Source organism: Gossypium hirsutum, chromosome A11 (genome assembly GCF_007990345.1).
Source record: "Gossypium hirsutum isolate 1008001.06 chromosome A11, Gossypium_hirsutum_v2.1, whole genome shotgun sequence".
Lineage (NCBI taxonomy): Eukaryota > Viridiplantae > Streptophyta > Magnoliopsida > Malvales > Malvaceae > Gossypium > Gossypium hirsutum.
The window spans coordinates 109,474,175-109,490,114 of record NC_053434.1 but is presented as its reverse complement, the minus strand read 5'-3'; the positions used below and the strand labels follow the sequence as shown (position 1 = coordinate 109,490,114).

The 15,940-nt window shown below is 36.5% G+C and overlaps 1 non-coding gene across 1 annotated transcript; it reads right to left on the bottom strand.

Annotated features, from left to right (window-relative positions):
- Positions 1-4,956: 4,956 nt before the first annotated feature.
- Positions 4,957-5,063, bottom strand: LOC121210723 (small nucleolar RNA R71). The gene has a single exon (XR_005905836.1). It is a non-coding gene; the product is annotated as a small nucleolar RNA R71 (small nucleolar RNA).
- Between the last annotated feature and the right edge of the window lie 10,877 nt (positions 5,064-15,940).

The window sequence follows — 15,940 nt, the reverse complement described above, 5'->3', positions numbered from 1 at the left end:
AATCTTGAGACCTCTAAATCCTAAAAACAACATTCAAATGATCAATTCTAAATACTGAAACAACAAATTACCAAAACCACTCGAAAGTATTTCCCATTTGAAAGGCTCAATCACTTACCAAAATAGTTACGGCAGCCCAAACGCACTACACGATAGAAGCTGAATTTTGATCCCCTTGATTAACACCTACCACAAGAATTAACACATACCACAAGAAACCACAATATTAACACATCCAAAAACAACCCACTATTGCACTAACTTAAAGAACTATAACACGCCAAACCCGGCCTAGACGTTATGGCCGAATTTGTCGATGTCACATGATAGCGTGTTAAAACGAAGTTGTTATGATAAAATCGTTTTCATTTGCTTACTCTAGTTGACTCCAAAATCCTTTCTTACTTAATCGATTGTTTTAAATCTCAATTTATGTGGAAGCTTAAGAAATCATTTAGTTTATGGAAACTAAATTCGTCCATTTTAGGAAAAACCCCTTTTGTTTTAGAGAAAACTGTTTGTTCGTTGAGTTTGCAGTTTAAAAACCCATAAACAGTTTAAAATCCAACATAAAGTCAAATAGTCCAAATGTCCAGTTTACATCCAAAAATTAACCCAGAAAAAATAATTAAGAATTCAATACCAAAGCCGAAGTTAAAATAGTTTAAATACGTGTGGCCACCATCGGGTCCTCTCCTGCACCGATCTGTCAAGTCTAGGGATTACCTGTGCACATTAAAACAAAGAGGGTGAGTTTACCTAAACTCAGAGTGTAATCCCATAGAAATCAAACAATAGTAACACAGTGCACAGTCAAAAAGAGTCTTGGGCCTGAGCCATTTTCAGTATCAGTAGCAGTTTGGGCCTTAGCCCATCTCAATACAGTATCAAAATCTGCAGTAGGGCCTTAGCCCATCACAATATCAGTAGCAGTTATGCAATATTCAGTAACAAAATCTTACCTAACCAGCCTCTACACTCCATGTGGGGATTAAATCAACTCACCCATCCCTACACTCCATGTAGTACCGAATGCGGCACAAACAATAATTTGCAGCTGAGCCGCCAGTATATTAGGCTCAAGAGCCTTTCAGTACACTTCCTCCAAATAATGTCATCCCAAACCAATGCAATGCAACATACAATAGAATGTCATGCTATCACAGATCTGTCAGATACACATACAGTTCAGTATACATGCTTATATATAACATGCTCGACACATAATTCCCATAATCAATTTCACACAGATAAGGGTCTAAGTAGTGCTTACCGACCCTACAGAAGGTTCGCAGTTGACTTGGGTGACCCGTGCAACCTTAACACACATTTCAGTAAAAATGGGCTCCCACGCCTATGTGGCCTACCCGTGTGGCTCACATGCCTAGATTGGCCTTGGCCTGTGTGGGCCACATGGCCCAAATTAGTCTAGCCCGTGTGTCGTACACGACCTCCTTCGCCATCACACGATCGTGTCTAGTGCGTACGGCTTGGCCTCGTCTTTCACATGCCCATGTTGGGGCACACAGCCTACCACACAGGCGACCACACACCCGTGTGGCATCGATAGTAAGGTTTTTGGCTTTCACCGAAACCTTGTTTTCAGTGCAATCGAGTACACACCTAGTACGGTTTTGATGTACTAACACTCCCGAGATATCCAACGCCTATAATTCACAAATATTTTCCCAATTTAGCCACTTAAATCATTACTCGATGGAAGACTTGACGAGGTATTCCAAATTAAAACCATTAAATCCCTTACCTTTGAACAATCACCGACGAATTCGCACTTCTATGGCACTAGTCGAAATTCCACAACCACTCAATGTCTTCCTAAAAATGAATTGAAACCTTATTTAGACGATGATTCAACAATTAACAGATAACCATATTTACCATACTTACTGTTAACACGTAATGGTACAGAGATAACAAGTTGCAGCTACTAAGAAATATATGGGAAAAATGCAAAAAGGCAGCAGGGGAAAAAGAGGGAAAATGACAGAGAGGTGGACACAAGGTAATGTCAGAATCTTAGAAGCAGAAGGGGGCACCAGAATTTGCAAAAAGAAAATCAAATGAGCCACTTCTGATCACCCTGCTGTCCAATCCAACTCAAACTCTCTTAATCGACCAAGCTATAAAATAATAGCCTTCATGCTTACGCAACGATTCGAACACAAGACCTCCAGTATATTGACACTCCACTTAACCACGAGACTAGCAGGCCCATTCTGTTAACTATTTACCAACTATTAAACTTAAGCCCTCTAGGCAAGGTTAAGGCTTTATTCATAAAAATACCAAAATTAGTCAAAACTAAAGCTTGAACTTGGGACCTCACACACACACACCTAGAGCACTTAACCATTGAAGTAGACAAGCATTTATGGCATACACATATAAAAACAGAATAGATATTTTAGGGTATTACAAGAACACTTACCTACCGTGATTCGAATAGGAAACATAGAACCAAATGCAACGATTGAACGACTGTTTCGTGAATAGAATTCAAAGAAAAAAGAAACAAAAAAGTTCAAAGAATAAGACAAGGAAAAATGTTTGGAAGAAGAATTTGGGAAAAGAAAGAATGTCAAATGTGGAGAGGAATTTTGGGGAAAAGAAAAAGAATAAAAATAAATTAAAATTAAAATATTAAAAAAATCCCCCACTCTATCCACTAACTACCTAATCCCCTAGAATCCTACCCACTAACCAAATTCAACAAACCAGGAATAAGCTAGGAATAAACTAGGGTAAAAAATAACAGAATTTTTCATAAATGGGACTTGAACCCACGACTTCAAACACACATCCATATCACTTAACTACTGAAGTAGATACTCATTTATATCAAAATTCACAGAAATAAAATTAAATTAATCAAGGCATTACAGGATCAGCACTCGAGTCACACTATCTGATAAACCGTAATTTATACATATTTTTACCCCATGTTTAACTCATTTTATGGATGATTTCCCATAAGAATTGGTGAATTCGATGCTTCTAGTGCTTTAATTTCATGTTTTATACTTAGAAGAGCATAGGAGAGCGAAAGGAACGAGAAATGGGCCAAAAATAGAGAAAATGGGCCAAAGTAAGAAATCAACACGGCCTGGACTTCCTCACATGGGCAGGCCACATGGCCGTGTCAATTTGGCAGGCTCGAGCACGACCTGAAGTAATCGCACACAGGTGTGTCACACGGGCGTGTCCCTGCCGAGCTCAAGTTGAGTCCAATTCAGAAAAGGCTAATTTTGAGGGCTTTTAGGCATTCCAAAGCCTATAAATACACCCTAGGGAGGAAGAAAAGGAGACACACATGGAGGAAGGAAGGAATTACTCGAAGGAAGCTGATTGATCCATCTCAGAAGCCGGATTCATCATCAAGACTAAAGATCTCTCCTCAATTTCCCCTTCAGGAGTTTTGGGTTTTCTTTATGTTTTGTATTCTTTATTATTCTGAGATGTTTTCTTATTTAGTTATGAACTAAAACCCCTAAATACCTAAGGGGAATGAAACCTAAGATGAATCTTGTTATTATTTTCTGAATTGTATGATAAATATTTAACTTGTTCCTAATTATGTGTTCTTAATTCTTGTTTTGATGTCCCAGGATACTGATTCACGATAAGCTCTTATTCAGAGGAGGAATAGACCCTGCCTAAGAGTACATTTGTCATAATTAAGCAGATTTGTTTTCATGCTTAGACATAGGGTGACAAGATTTTGCCGGATTAAGGTGAAACCTAATAAGGGGATCCATAGATAGAGTTAATGCCACCCTAGTTTCAATTATTCAATCTAGGGATTAGACGTTATTAGTCTTGAATAGGGATAATAACATAACTTAAGGATCTCCACGGAACAAGTTAAATGAATAAATCATCCGATTCGGAGCCAGAATAACAAGTATAGTCTAGGTGGATTTTTCCTTAGGTATTGTCTAAATTCAATAGATTTTTCCAAAAGCAATTCCCCATTTCTATTCTCTATGAGTTCTTAGTTTAGATAATTAGTTAGTTAAAACAAAACCTCTTTATTCTTAGGCTAGATAATAAAAAGACAGTCATTACTAGTACTTTTAGTTCCTTTGGGTTCGACAATCTGGTCTTGCTAAAACTATACTACTATTCGATAGGTACACTTGCCTACATCGCGATAATAGTTAGTTTCAGGAATGATTAATTATAAATATTTAAAACCTATCACGAAATCACGCGATCAAGTTTTTGGCTCCGTTATCGGGGAACTAAGATATTAGGGACGCTTAATTTTTATTACTTTAGCTATTTATTTTTCTTGCAATTTATTTTAATTTTTTATTATTTATTAATTTACTTTTTCTTTCTCTTGGCAGGTTTTTATAGTTTATGGCTAGAAGAAACCCGTCAGGACCACTACTTTTTGACGAAGAAATCGATCGCACAGTTTGCAAAAACCAAAGAGAAATAAGGCGAAGTTTAAGATACACAGAGAACGAGTAAGAGGACGATACTCAACCCCCAACCGAAGAGATGGTTAAAAACCAAGACAATCAACTACCTCCTGTAATCGCGGTTAATCGAAATCCTGCTCCATGCACTATGTATGATTATGCTAAACCTTCTTTAACAGGAACTGAATCAGGCATAGTTAGACCTGCTTTAGCTACAAATGCTTTTGAACTGAAACCTAACACAATTCAAATGATACAACAATTTGTTCAGTTTGATGGTTTGCAGGATGAAGATCCCAACGCTCACTTAGCAAACTTTTTGGAACTATGCGATACATTTAAAATCAATGGCATTTCTGATGATGCCATATGTCTTCGGTTATTTCCCTTTTCATTGAGGAACAAAGCTAAATAGTGGTTGAACTCGTTACCACGAGGGTCAATCACTACTTGGGAACAAATGACCAAAAAATTTCTATTAAAATATTTCCTGTTGTCTAAAATGGCCAAATTACGTAATGATATCTCTTCGTTTGTGCAGATGGACTTAGAAACTCTTTACGATGCCTGAGAGAGATACAAGGACTTATTGAAAAGGTGCCCTCACCATGGGTTACCGCTTTGGCTACAGGTTTAAACGTTCCATAATGGCCTGAATCCTTCGACACAACAAATGGTTGACGCAGCTACTGGCGGAACCATCAATAATAAAACACCTGAAGATGCTTATGAGTTTATGGAGGATATGCCACTGAATAAATATTAGTGGCAAGTCATGAGGAAAAAGCCAATGAAAACAACCGGCGTTTATAATGTCGATTCGGTTACTATGCTATCAAACTAGGTAGAACTTCTAAATAAAAAGATTGATGGTTTACTTAGTTCTACTCAGGTACATCCAGTAATGCAATGCGAAGCAAGTGGAGGTGGAACAAGCCATTCGGAAACCAACCTTATGGCCACAACATGGATAACGAGCAGTTAAATTACATGGGTAATAATTCTCGATCTCAAAACAATCCATATAGTAACACTTACAATGCGGGTTGGAGGAACCACCCAAATTTCTCCTGGGGAGGCCAAGAAAATCAGAGACCACCTCCAAGCTACCAACAACCACCCTACCAATAGGAAAAGAAGCCGAACCTTGAAGAGATACTCTCAAAGTTTATATCGGTGTTAGAAACTCGTTTCTAGAATAATATGACAGGACTTAAGAATCAACAAGCATCGATCCAAGGGCTCCAAACGCAGATAGGCCAGCTGTCCAAACTAATTTCAGAAAGACCACTAGGAAGTTTACCTAGTAACACCAAATCAAAAGAGCATGTAAAAGTAGTTACACTAAGGAGTGGGAAAGTGTTAGTGGAATCTGAAAAGAAGCTAACACAAGAATCTGTGACAAGCGAAAGGAGGGAAGAAAAACACGAAAATAGTGACAACCCAGTGCCGAAGGAATATAAACCACCGGTTTCATACCCAGTAAAATTGAAAAAAGACCGCATTGATGCACAATTCGATAAGTTTCTTGAACTTTTTAAGCAATTACATAGCAACTTACCTTTTGTTGAAGCCATCTCGCAGATGCCTACCTACACAAAATTCTTGAAAGAGCTTTTAACAAATAAAATGAAGTTCGAGGACTTATCTACAGTAAAACTCAACGAGGAGTGCTCAGCCATACTCCAAAACAAGCTGCCAACCAAACTGAAAGATCCAGGAAGTTTCACTATCCCTTGCTTAATTGGTAGTCTGAATGTTGAGAAAGCACTAGCTGATTTAGGCGCTAGCATTAATTTGATGCCATATAAAATGTTCAAACAACTTGGTCTTGGGGAGCCTAAACCTACTAGGATGAGTATTCAATTAGCCGATAGATCTGTTAAATATCCTAGGGGTATTATAGAAGACATACCTATGAAAGTAGATAAACTTATATTTCCTGTTGACTTTGTTGTGCTTGACATGGATGAAGATGTGGAAGTGCCCTTAATTTTAGGGCGCCCATTTTTAGCCACTGCTAGGGCTGTAATCGATGTGGGAGACTATAAATTGGTACTTAGAGTGGGTGACGAGGAGATTATCTTTAAAATTTATGATGCTATGAGGTTTTCTAGGGAACAGGATGACTCATGTTATTTTATTGACTCTATTGATCATACTACTCAAGACTCTTTTCAGGAAATTGTACAGAAAGACACGATAGAACTGTATCTAGCTCAAGAAGAGGAGAAAAATGATGAACCTAATGAGCATTCTTCAAGACAAGTAGAATATGAGGGCATTAAGATAAACAATAAACTTAAGCAAAAACCCTCTATTAAAGAGCCTCCCAAACTGGAACTTAAACAATTACCAAACCACTTGGAATACACATTCCTTGGAAATAATTCTACATTACCAGTTATTATTGCTTCTAACTTGCAACCCAGGGAAAAAGAGGAGTTAATCCAAGTATTAAAAGAACACAAAAAGGCCATAGCGTGGAAAATTTTAGACATTAAAGGAATCAGCCCTTCTTTTTGTACCCACAAAATTTTGATGGAAGAAGAATACAAACTGTGTGTGCAAGCTCAAAGACGACTGAACCCCAACATGAAAGAAGTTGTTAAACCTGAGGTAATTAAACTTCTAGATGCTGGAATTATTTATCCTATTTCCGACAGTTCTTGGGTAAGTCCAGTGCAGGTTGTCCCTAAGAAAGGAGGCATGACGGTTGTGACCAATGAGAAGAATGAATTAATCCCAACAAGGACAGTCACAGGATGGAGAGTTTGCATTGACTACAGGAAACTGAATGATGCCACAAGAAAAGATCACTTCCCCTTGCCATTCATTGACCAAATGTTGGAAAGATTATCGGGGCACATGTACTACTGCTTTCTTGACGGACTCTCTGGTTACTTCCAAATCCCAATAGCTCCTGAAGATCAAGAAAAGACGACATTCACATGCCCATAAGGTACGTTCGCTTATCGTAGAATGCCTTTTGGATTATGTAATGTTCCTGCCACTTTTCAGCGTTGTATGATGGCCATCTTTGACGAACTCGTGGAAGATATCATGGAAGTATTTATGGACGATTTCTCGGTATTCGGTAACTCTTTCCATCTCTTCCTTAAAAATTTAAAACGAGTTTTAATAAGATGTGAGAAAATGAATCTTGTGCTTAACTGGGAGAAATGTCACTTCATGGTTCAAGAAGGTATTGTATTAGGGCATAAAATTTCTAGTAAAGGGATTGAGGTGGACAAATCTAAAATAGAAACAATTGAAAAGTTACCTTCTCCTAGTTCGGTTAAGGCTATTAGAAGCTTTTTAGGACATGTTGGTTTTTATAGAAGATTTATTAAGGATTTTTCTAAAATAGCTAAGCCTTTGACTAAATTGCTAGAAAAAGATATACCTTTTAATTTCAATCAAGAGTGCTTACAAGCATTTAATACTTTAAAGGATAAATTAATTAATGCTCCAATTATAATTGCACCTGATTGGAACTTACCATTTGAATTAATGTGTGATGCGAGTGACTTTGCAGTAGGTGCAGTATTGGGACAGCGAAGAGACAAGCATTTTCAACCTATCTGTTATGCTAGCAAAACTTTGACAGCTGCACAAGAGAGTTATACTACTATAGAAAAAGAATTGCTAGCTGTGGTTTTTGCATTTGATAAATTTCGATCATATCTCATATTGTCTAAAGTCGTTGTTTACATTGACCATTCTGCCCTTCGCTACCTTTTAACTAAAACTGATGTAAAACCTCGACTCATTCGATGGATTCTCCTATTGCAGGAATTTTACTTGGAAATTTAGGATAAGAAAGGAGCTGAAAATCTCGCGGCTGATCATCTGTCCAGGTTTGAGAACTTCAATAGCAAGGAACTAGATGAAGTTGAAATAAATGATTCGTTTCTTGAAGAATAATTTTTCGCTATATCTGACTCCGAGGTACCTTGGTTTGCAGACATCACAAATTTTTTAGCCGCTAACATTATCCCAAACGGGTTAACACACTAGCAAAAGAAGCGATTTTTTAATGATGTGAAAAATTACTTTTGGGACGACCCTTTTCGTTTTCGCAGATGTGCAGATCAATTCATTAGAAGATGCGTTACAAGATCCGAAACATAAAAAATACTGGAACATTGCCACTCAGAGCCAACTGGAGGACTCTATAGTGTAACTAAGATCGTACATAAAATACGTGAATCAGGTTTTTATTGGCCCTCGTTATTCAAAGACGCTAACAGGTACGTTACTCATGTGAAAAATGCCAACGGACAGGTAACATATCTAAACGTGATGAAATGCCTCAAAACTATATGCTTTCATGTGAAATATTTGACGTTTGGGGTATCGATTTCATGGGCCCATTCCCCAGTTCATTTGGGAATAAATACATCTTAGTAGCAGTTGATTATATGTCCAAATGGGTGGAAGCCTAAGCTCTACCTACTAATGATGCTAGAGTTGTAGTACGTTTCCTTAAGAAACTCTTCTCGAGATTCAAAACACCTAGAGCAATTATCAGTGGCAGGGGCACTCATTTTTGTAATACCCAATTTGAAAAAACTCTTAAGAAATACAGAGTCCATCATAGAACAACTACCCCATACCATCCTCAAACTAACGGACAAATTGAAGTGACAAACTGAGAAATCAAACGAATCCTTGAAAAAATAGTAGAATCAAACAGAAAAGATTGGGCAATGAAAGTAGTTGATGCCTTATGGGCTTACAGAACTACTTTTAAGACCCCCATAGGGACATCACCCTATAGACTTGTTTATGGAAAAAGTTGTCATCTACCATTCGATCTAGAGCATAAAGCTTTTTGGGCTACTAATTTTAAACCTTGATCCCGAACTTGGAGGAAAAAATAGGTTGATGCAGCTGAACGAACTTGATGAGTGGCGAGCCAATGCATACGAAAACTCACGCCTATACAAGGAAGCAACAAAGCTGCGCCATGACTCTCGTTTAAAGCAACAAAAACAATTTGAAGTTGGAGATCTTGTCCTCCTATACAACTCAAGACTCAAATTGTTTCCTTGGAAACTTAAATCACGATGGTCAGGACCTTTAGTAATTCAATCTGTTCTTCCATATGACACAATAGAGGTAAGTCACCCATCATACCGTACTTTCAAAGTAAACGGACATTGTCTGAAACTTTATAACGGGGAGAATTTTAAAGAAGATGGAGAGGAGCTACAACTCCACAAACTGCCCTAAATAAACCAACAAGGTAACAGTTGAGCTTAGACTATAAACAAGAACTTTTCGGGAGGCAACCCGGGTACTAACAGTTTTAAATTATTTAAATTTCAATTTTTAAACATCTAAGTCACTAAGAGAGTCTTTGAAGCAAAAGTTCCCAACTCCACACGGCGATTATACAACTGTGCTTTGGACCTTGTGACCATAACAGACGAAAACACGACCGTGCAAGACGGTCGTGCGAAAACTGGGTAAAAGTTATCTTTCCCAACACGAGATGCGATAAGTGGCCATGGGCGTGTGATCTGGCTGTGGTCAAATCAGCCAAATGCACACGGGCATGTGACATACCCGTGTTTATCACCTGTGGACAACACTGTGAAAATAACATGGGCGTGCACAGAGCTACATGACCGTGGGAGAAGCGAACCACATCACACACGGTCATCTAACATGATCATGTAGCCACACAGCCTAGACACACGGGCATGCCCGAAGGCCGTGTGACAACATCTCACTTTGCGACAAACACGGGGGGGACACGATCTACACGGACGTGTGAACCGACCATGCCACTTGGAAAAAAATTAGATTATCGATTTTATTTTATTTATTTTTGAAGATTCTTTTGTTTTTAAAATGACTTATCTTTAAGATTACTATGAAATTATTCCCCCAATTATCCTTTTGTCCTTCAGAATCATGTTTGTCCTCCAGTTGTATTTCCAGCAACTCGCTCTTGCTAATCTAGGAATTTCATCCATTTTCAACTCAGGAAGTTTCACTTCTCTCCCTATCTTATTTTTATATTTTTATATCTATCTTTGTGCATTGAGGGCAATGTACATCTTAAGTGTGGGGGGTATTTACTTCATTTCCCTATCAGAAAAATCCCTGAATGACTGCCTTATTCTCTTGAAAAGCTTTCATATCATATTTAGGATAAATTTTAATTGATTTATGATTTTGATTGATATATCTTGAATTAAAACATAGGAATTTATGCATTGATTTTTTAAACTTTAAGACATTAGAGAATCAAGCATGATAAGTTGATTTTTAAGAATTTAAAATCTTAGGTTGTTTCCCCAAAGTTTAGGTATTACTTTGAGTTGGAATTCATAAGTTTTAAATATCAAAAAGCCATAATTTTTGTGAGATTTTTGAGCCTTTTGAGCATCTATTAATTCTTTCATGCTCACTTTTATTATTGCTTTGAGTGCGTCAGTATTGAACTGTTATTCTAGAACTTGCTTGATTATGCATGTCAAGACCACACCATTTGATTTGATATGTCAAAATGAGAAAGACACTTAGGATTAACCCACTCATGCCATGAAAAGCCCATCTCCACGATTAACCCTGAGTATAACCCATTGAGCTAACAAGCCATTTCTTGTATTACCCTTAATATTAACCCTTAACACATTATTGTTGAAATCCCCTAAATTAATCTGATCCCTATTTTTGTTGAGATTTGAGTTGAATAAATTGGTTAGCTAAGTCTTGTTCTTAATAGTTAGTCTATGTTATTTAACTCATTCTTAAAAAAAAATGTATACATATTAGTAGTGATCTTTTGTTTGTAAGCTTCAGTATTTAAATTCCATAGTCAGAGAAGGAGGTATGTTGTACGTAAGTGATGATTAAATATTTTTCTAGTTAAGTAATTTTTCAACTCAATCTCGATTCTAACACTTTCTTTCAGCTTGTGACCACACCCCCTAACCAAGCCTCATTAAAACCCTCTAAAGACCTTTTGATTGATGTATCATTTCAATTTATAGTGGTGGAGATTTGATTTTCATGCAAGCCTATGGTAATGACTTTTCATTATTGACTATTGAGTGCTTCATTTATTGTCCTTAAACACCTCGAGTAATTTGAATGAATCTTTAGAGAGGATGTAAAACTCTGTGACATTTTGAATACAAGGTAATTACCTAAACGAGGGGAGACACCTATGTTTTCAGAATAAAATGCTCAACTTGGAGTGTTTGAAACTTTTATGTTTTTTGAGTTGAATTCTCAATGTATGATTACCTATAGATTATTTTGAGATATTATCAATAGAAATTATAAGTTGAGAATAATTTATTTTGATTATGAGTTGAGAATTTTGCTTGAGGACAAGCAAATGCTTCAGTGTGGGAGTATTTGATAAACCGTAATTTAACGCATTTTATGGATGATTTCCCATTAGAATTGGTGAATTCGATGCTCTTAATGCTTTAATTTCATGTTTTATACTTAGGAGAGCATAGGAGGGCGAAAGGAACAAGAAACGGGCCAAAAATGGAGAAAATGGGCCAAAGTACGAAATCAACACGGCCTGGACCTCCTCACACGGGTAGACCACAAGGCCGTGTCAATTTGACAGGCTCGAGCACGGCCTGAAGTAATGTACATGGGTGTGTCACACGGGCATGTCCCTACCGAGCCCAAGTTGAGTCCAATTCAGAAAAGGCTAATTTTGAGGGCTCTTAGGCATTCCAAAGCCTACAAATACACCCTAGGGAGGAAGAAAAGCAGACACACATGGAGGAAGGAAGGAATTACTCAAAGGAAGCCGATTAATCCATCTCAGAAGCCGGATTCATCATCAAGATTGAAGATCTCTCCTCAATTTGCCCTTTAGGAGTTTTGGGTTTTCTTTATGTTTTATATTCTTTATTATTCTGAGATGTTTTCTTATTTAGTTATGGACTAAAACCCCTAAACACCTAAGGGGAATGAAACTTAAGACGAATCTTGTCATTATTTTCTGAATTGTATGATAAATATTTAACTTGTTCTTAATTATGTGTTCTTAATTCTTGTTTTGATATCCCAGGATACTGATTCAAGATAAGCTTTTATTCAGAGGAGGAATAGACCCTGTCTAAGAGTAAATTTGTCATAATTAAGCGGAGTTGTTTGTGCACCTAGACATAGGGTGACAAGATTTTGCCGGATTAGGGTGAAACCTAATAAGAGGATCCATAGATCGAGTTAATGCAACCCTAGGGTGTTAATTAGAGAAAAGTCTCAATTATTCAATCTAGGGATTAGACGTTATTAGTCTTGAATAGGGATAATAACATAACTTATGGATCTCCACGGAACAAGTTAAATGAATAAATCGTCCGATTCAGAGCCAAAAAAACAAGTATAGTCTAGGTGGATTTTTCCTTAGGTATTGTCTTAATTCAATCGATTTTCCCAAAATCAATTCCCCAATTCTATTCTCTGTGAGTTCTTAGTTTAGATAATTAGTTAGTTAAAACAAAACCTCTTTATTCTTAGGCTAGATAATAAAAGACAATCATTACTAGTACTTTTAGTTCCTTTGGGTTCGACAATCCGGTCTTGCTAAAACTATATTACTGTTCGATAGGTACACTTGCCTACATCGCGATAATAGTTAGTTTCAAGAACGATTAATTATAAATATTTAAAACCTATCACGAAATCACGCGATCAGTAGCCATCCATTTTCAGTAGTTTTTGGAACGTTTATTTTGGATTATATGGCATGTAATAGGCTTGTTTTGGTCATTACTTAGGTTTTGGCATGTATATTTTTATAAAGTGATCCTTTTTGCAAATTCGTAACATGAACATCATTATATGACCTCGATGTTTATTTGGCAAATGTTTAATTAATGACTTGATATGGATTATGAATAATGGAAGGTGTTTTTGACATTAACTTATAGTTAATGTATGATTAAATGGTCTCTATTGACTTATTGTGATTTTAGGTGTCTATGATAGGCATATTTGTTGGGTGTTAAGTTGTGTGAATTGACATGTTTTGAGTGAAGATTCATAATGTTGTATAATTGTGTACACTTGTGGTACCAATGACGGTACATTGGTTAGGCACTTAGGATGCTTGAAAATAACATGATTTAAGCTTGTTTAATGTCATTTTGAATAGGTCTAAATGGTTGGTAAATGGTTTGCTTAGTGTCCAAGAAAGCTTGAAATGGTAAACTTGACATTTAAGGTTCATTTAGGTGCACAGGACCTAGGACACACCCGTGTCACTTGGCCATGTGCCACACACGGTTTGAGACACGGTCTTGTGTGTTAAGTTAGTGTGTTACACGGTTTAGCGCATAGGCTGCGACACGGCTGTGTGGCTCAACTCAATGAGTTACATGGGCAGAGACATGACTATGTGTCCCAATTTCAAAAGTTACACGGTCTGGGCATTTCCACACGACCGTGTGTCCTTTGTTTTTGAAAATTTTCAAATTTTTCTTAAAACTTCTATTTTGTTTCAGTTTAGTTTTGAATGGCTTAAAAGCTTTTTTTAGGGACACGAAGGCTCTATTTAGGGACCAAAAGCTTATCATTGATATATTTTGAATGAGATTAAAGTATTGAATGTCATGTTGATAAATATTTTCTAATTGATCCGTAATGTTCTATAACCCTAATCTGACAACAGAGATGGGTTAGGGGTGTTACATTTAACCCCATTTTTAGGATGGTTTTTGGACGGGAAATATCACGATATTGGAATTGATGTTGATGATGCAATATTGTTTTGGCTGGTGAATGCGAATTTAGACTTCTGGTTAGATCATGGAACTCCCAAAGTTAAAGCTCAAATGATGATGATGATGATTTTAAAATAATTTTAATAATTTTAAAAACATTTACTGACGTGGCATATAAGACAAAAGAGTGTCATTTCAAGATTTAATTACATTTGGACTGCCACATTAGCGGTTAATGTTAACCGTTAGCCAACTAACAGCCACGTTAGCATCTCTGTTAAAAATGGATCAATTTGACAACAAAAGATGTTAAGGGTTAAAGTGCTCCAAAATGACCAAATAATCAAATGTTAGGGGGAAATTTTCGGCATTATGCCAAAATTTATTGGGATGGAAAAGTGGTCTTTCTTGTTCTCTATGTCGATGACATTCTACTAATTAGGAATGATATATGGACATTATAATCGTTAAACTATCGTTAACCCAACAGCTTAGCATGAAGGACTTGGGAGAAGCTAATTTGTTCTAGTAATTTGAATCCTAAGGGATCAAAAGAACAAAGTGATAGCACTATCCCAAGCTTCATACATAGACAACATTTTAGAATGTTATACAAATGATCGATTCAAAGAAAGAAGATCAACCTTTTGTATCGGGATTTCATCTATCTTTGGATGATTGTCCTAAGACAGTGAAATAAAGAAAAAAACATGAAAAAGGTTCCTTATGCTTCTACAGTATGAAGTCTTATGTATGCTATGTTATGCACATGACCATATATCTTTTTCATAGTGGGGTTGGTGAGTCCATATCAGGTGAATCCAGGACGAAGACACAAGTTAGCAATTAAGCATATACTAAAGTATTTATGGAGAACGAGGTATTATATGCTTTTGTATTCCGAAAGAAATTTTACTTATATCGGTTACACTGATTTTAACTTTCAAATGTGGCAAGATTCAAGGAAATCGACATTGGGATGTGCTTCTATCCTAGATGGTGGTTTCATAGTGTGAATAAGTGTCAAACAAGGTTACACTAGTAACTTCAGTATGGAGGGCCGAATATGAGATATGGAAAAAACTATGGCACTATTGATATATCATGCCCAAAGACCAATTATTATATGATTGAAATTACATACTTGTTTTACCTTATTTATTAATATAAGACATTGCCATTATTATTTCAGTTTATTTTTTTGTGTATATAAACAAATTGAATTGTAATAAAGTCCTAAGAAAATATGATTATTCTTAAAAGGTACTTAGTCAAGTATTATTGTAGGCTTGGACAACAATAATGCATTGAGACTAATGTGTAGTTGATTGATGAAAAAAGGTTGTCATTGACACAGGGATGTCAAAATCAATACATGAGTATGTGTTAGAGAACAACATATTAGACTGACTCGCTATGAGTATGTTTGTTGGATTATTATGTAATAGTCACAATATTTTTCATAGTGATAACTACGTATATGATCCTCAGACTTGAGATCATTATTATCCCAATATCGTGGGTCGTATATTTTGATATAGTCAAACGTCTACCGTAACAAGTTGGACTATAAAGATTGATGTTGGATATACCACAACCCATGTAGTGGGATGTGGTTGATCAAGATAGGATTTATCCCTCCTACATAATGGGAGCAATATCTTAGGCCTCTTGGTGGAGTGAGACTAGAAATGCATGGCCATGCTCGAATAATTTGATATGAAATATCACACTTTTTTGTTTATTGTAGTCTACTTAGAAAATCAAGAAATATGATAT